The sequence below is a fragment of the Panicum virgatum genome, chromosome 8K, assembly GCF_016808335.1.
Source record: "Panicum virgatum strain AP13 chromosome 8K, P.virgatum_v5, whole genome shotgun sequence".
In the NCBI taxonomy this organism is placed as follows: Eukaryota; Viridiplantae; Streptophyta; class Magnoliopsida; order Poales; family Poaceae; genus Panicum; species Panicum virgatum.
The window spans coordinates 28587526-28592485 of record NC_053143.1 but is presented as its reverse complement, the minus strand read 5'-3'; the positions used below and the strand labels follow the sequence as shown (position 1 = coordinate 28592485).

General features: G+C 42.8%; 1 long non-coding RNA gene across 4 annotated transcripts; it reads right to left on the bottom strand.

Moving 5' to 3' along the window:
• Positions 1-1231: 1231 nt before the first annotated feature.
• LOC120644349 lies at positions 1232-4684 on the bottom strand. 4 transcript variants are annotated; one of them, XR_005663641.1, is made up of 4 exons: positions 4047-4684; positions 3872-3949; positions 2298-3115; positions 1232-1456 (listed from the first exon to the last, which is right to left on the bottom strand). It is a non-coding gene; the product is annotated as an uncharacterized LOC120644349 (long non-coding RNA). The 4 variants fall into 4 exon arrangements; XR_005663644.1 differs by having other exon boundaries at positions 3872-3946; XR_005663642.1 differs by having other exon boundaries at positions 4074-4684.
• Between the last annotated feature and the right edge of the window lie 276 nt (positions 4685-4960).

The following is a 4960-nucleotide window of genomic DNA, read 5'->3' as shown; positions in this document are numbered from 1 at the left end:
CGTAAACCACGAATGAATCCGCAAGCGCATGGAATACCGCTTTAGCATTTTACCCGAGAGTATTCCGGGGTGTCATTTATATTTCCGCAGAGAAGGCGGCGGTTAAAGTATAGACAAGTTGATGAACTACTCTTGATTGGATATTCAATTACATAAACAGGGTAAGATAAATGGTATAATGAGGTAGTGTGACACACAAGTCTCATAATCAGCTCAAACTAATATAAAGCTAAGGAGAAAGGAAGAAGCTAGCAGCTCGGGTTTAATGTACTTTAGTTAATTATACAGTTTATGTGATACTCTACACTATATCCATGATTAAACTAACTCTAGTCAACCTAGCATTACTGGGAGACCGCTTACGACTAACGGACAAGTCTCACTACCAAAAAAATCGCGTATGGCAACGCCCAAAAATCGTCGCAATAAGCCCATTTTCAATGCAATATCGAGGAAACACAACAAAATTGGGGTCGTTGGGAAAGACTTCTGGGCGATGCTTATACCTGAGTGGCAATAACCTATTGCATTAGATTGTGTTCAGTTGGGATAATGTACACGTGTTGTAACGATGTTCGGCGTGGCAATATGTTGTTGAAGCAACAACCATGGTCGTAGCGCTAACTAGAGCGAGGGTTACTATAGTTGTTTTTGCAACAACGTAGATTAGATGCAATCAAGCACTAGTGCAATGGAAGATTTCTGTTGCAATAGTATATATTGCCACGATATCTAGTTGCGGCAATAACTCATACGATGTTGCAATATCTTTGTAAGATGTAGCAACGATTTGTCCCCGTCGCTATATCGTTAGAGGATATTATAACGCCGGTACAAGTCGTCACTATATCCTTAGAGGATATCACAACGCCCATACATGTCGTCGCTATATCTTTAAAGGATATCACAACCACAGTATTAGTCATCGCTATATACTTAAAGGATATCACCGTCACTATATGCTTATGGGAAGTTGCAACGGAATACAGCTTTGCTATATCCTTACAAGGTAGCGCAACGGAAATAGAACGTTGCTATATGCTTTTAGGGTAGCGCAACGAAAATTGGGTTGTCACTGCATGCTCCATTCATATTGCAACGGAATATATCATCGCTATATTCTTAACCAATACTATTCTTTAAGGCAACTGATTATTCAAAAATATAAATTGATGCAACATATATATATATATATATATATATATAATTAATAAAATCAACCCATCACTCGGTCTAACATACCATTAAAAATAGCGATGACATCAATAATGAAACATTGTAAACTAAAGTCTCATTTAAATAATACAACCCGCTTTAGGCTTTAGGCCACCGTCAAAGCCATTGCGCGCGCCATGTAGTTTTGAGCAACAGGCACTGGCTTCACCTCGACCATCACTTTGTTCAAGAAATCTACAATTATGTCTAGTGCAGCACATATCCCCATCTTGTTGCTCATCTGCAGCATTATAATAAACTTAATAATGTCAAACAAATTCACATTAATCAATAATCACTAAGTTCTATCACTAGTGCATAAAAAAATGAATCTCAAACGCTAATAATAGGTCATGCCATAGCAAATCGATAATAACTTCTCCAATCAATGTAAGAATAGGCAGCTATAATGTTCAGGATAGATGCAATAATGCAAAGGAGCATGGTATAGACGAATTTAACTGAAGCTGCGAACCTTCCTATAATCCTATAAGCATAACTTTGTTTATTACATATGAACACATGACAAGTTCATGGCAAGGGGTAGAAGAAGAAATGGGCCAAGTACCAGGAGAAATAGTGTCTTTCCTGAAACGTGAGCGTAATTCAAATATTTCAAAAACTGAAATGCAGTTGAACTGTAACTATTATATATGGATGAACTAAAGCATCACTAAATCTGGACTTCTGAATATTCTAGGCTTGTGAGTTCTGACACTATAATGTGATAAGTTTATTCTGCTAGAAATTTGAAAGACTCCGACCAAGTTCTTCTAGCCTATATCACCACATCACATTTTACAGGAAGCATGCTAGCATTTAGTGCATACAGTGCTACAACAGAGAAATACTTTAACACCAAATTAGTGCTGTCAACCACGCTTGCAAGAAGTAAACATTATTTAAATCATTGGCCACAAGACTCAACCAAGTCACAACAATTTAAAGAAGATAATGATTTATATAACAGCTCGTGCTTTTAGATCACTCGACAAGCAAAGGATAACAGTTTATACAGTAAATAAACTACCTCAACCATCTCTGGACAAACCTCATAGACCTTCTGTTCTTTGCCTGCTTACCTGATACAAGTGCCAAGCTTGAGCAGGAGGCCATCAGACCAAACTGAGAGTAGTTGAGCTGCAACTGTTGCACTGTCGACAAGAAAAGACCTCAGCTGTTGCTGTCCCAGCACAAATAGACTGAAAGTATATTGTTGCTTGTGATGAAACATAGTCAGAACCAATGCTCCTACTATTATTGAAAACAGACATTGCAGTTCACCAACTAGAAACTTAAATTATCTGGACAAATAAAATGTATGAACAAAGGCTAGAAAAGCACAACAGCAAGAAAAATGATGTGTCCCCTGGATCAACAGAAACATAGCAGCTGAGCTATGGCACCCAATGTGCTTTGTGGTTTAGTAACTCTGTATATCCCTTGCAGTTCATGCCTACCTATCCAAATGCAGCTTATTAATTTGGAATTCAGCAAACAGTGATGCATTACTAAAATTCGAGGAGTCAGAAAATCAACAGTAACTGCTCTGAAGGAACCAATTTTTACAAAGATCTGTTTAGCACTGTGATGGCTTTTAATATACAGCAGTTTATTTTAGTTCAGAGTTGTTAACCATTCCCTATGAAACCAGGCGGCTCCTCTGTCCTCTTAATAATTGAAAGGAAGCACATGTCAAGGAACAGGGTTAACCCCAACACATGTCAAGGAAGCACATAACTGAAAGCAGATGGCCTGTAGAAAACAGAAGTGAAGAATAATCTACGGCCCTCTTATATATCTTGGAGGCAAGATAGAAAGTAGCAGCTGGCCTTCTCATCAACTACAGACACAAACTAGCCTTATCATGTTTATCCAAGATCTGTTGCTTCATGTTGATCTGCCTCAAAGCAAATAATCATATTAGTCAGGACAACTGTAATACACATCTAGAAATTGTAACTACTACTCCCTCCATCCCAAAACGCAAGTCACTTTAGGAATTTTAGGACAGATTAAGAAAGAGGTCAAATGACCTTACTTGCCCCTATTTATTAGCCATATTTAGCACTAATTGATTCTTGAATGCGCATGCACATACTAAATAGGGTATAATGACTTGTTTTTTGAGACAAAATTTGAATGCTAGGATGACTTGTTTTTTGGGATGGAGGGAGTACACTACATAAATCAGGAACTTAATAGCAATGTTCTTGAAATTGGGTTCAAGACAGAGCCAATGATTCATACACACATGGACTAAGCTGTGCTTTCAACAAAACCCAATATACAATCAAGAACAAAACCTTATTTAATGTGTTCTCAAGAGAAAAAAAACACAGTAGTACCATCAACGATTACCCAATCTGCAAGGCCATATATCTTTTCTTAGAAAACTAATTTAACAATGGCATCATCGCCCTATGTATCATAAAGTGTTAAGCAACTAAACTAGCAGCTGGCTGAAAGGACGAATCAGCTGATTGATAGACAAGATTGAAATCAGTCATAGCCTTACATATTTACTTCGATCAAACATAACAGAGTGCTAGAATTAAGAAGCCTTGTTTCTATATATTAATTACAGGTGATTAGCCATTCGCTTTCGTAAATGAAGCCAACAATGCAGCAACTAGCCTGTATCTATCTCATGTACCTTGGTTCTGCCTACGGCCAGACATCCTGCAACTTGGGAGGTGCCCCTGTTGTGGTCATGTCCACCACCACGACTCTGCTGCGAGGATGCAAATAGTTCAATACAAATCAATTTCAGTTGTCCAAGCACATGCACGCTTACAAGTGTACAGTATCACCGGTGCACCCACACATACATTTCATGGAACACCATGGTTGCGTACCCGAGCTGCTGGTGGCGGCGGTGCCCAGCTCAGTCGGGGAAGGTGGCCAGGAGCACGGGACGGTCGTGCGTCCGTGTCCTTCCTCCCATGGGCAAGCAAAATAGCCGGCGGGGAGGAAGATAAGGCCGTCGCACATCTGCCACTGAATTGCATCAGGGCGTGGCACGGCCATGGGGTTGCGGCCGCCGGACATGCAGCATCTGCTCATCATTGAGGAGGGGGCGGCGGCGCGCGCGCTGGGAGGAGGGGGCTGCAGTGTCGGCAGTGAGGAGGAGGGGGGCGGCGCCCGCAGGGAGGAGGGGACGGCGGCGCCAGCAGGGAGGAGGAAGGCCGGTGGCACCCGTAGAGGAGGAGCCGTGGGGGACGACGGGACGAGGTCAGATCCTCCGCATCCCGGTGCGCAGGAAGCTCCTCCTCCTCCTTCTCCCTGTGCGTGGGCGGCTCCTTCCCTCCCTAATCGACGGCGCCGGCGGCGGGCTGGATTGAGCGCGGCGGCGTGCATTTGAGGGAGGAGGCGGGCCAGATTGAGGGTGCGGGATGGGCGACAGGTGGTTCGCCTGCCCATCCCCTCCTTAGAAGTGGATCTGAGAAAAAGAGAAGATGCAGTTTTAGAGCAAGTTTTATAATGCAGCCGGCATCGGGCTGCAAGCGACGGGCGAGGCAACGCATGTGGTGGCGGGCCCCGCGGAGATTAATTGTCCAGCAACACTCTCAGCCAATAGCAGCAGCCAATAGCAACACTCTCAGCCGCTCTCTTCTCTCTCTTAATTTCTCTCTCCGCCACATGGGATCTCGCCGGCTCCCAACCGTTTATAATACTTTCTTAGGGGAAAACTCTTCGGCCAGATGAGGGAAGGAGCCAAGGGGCGGCATACATAGGAGGGGAG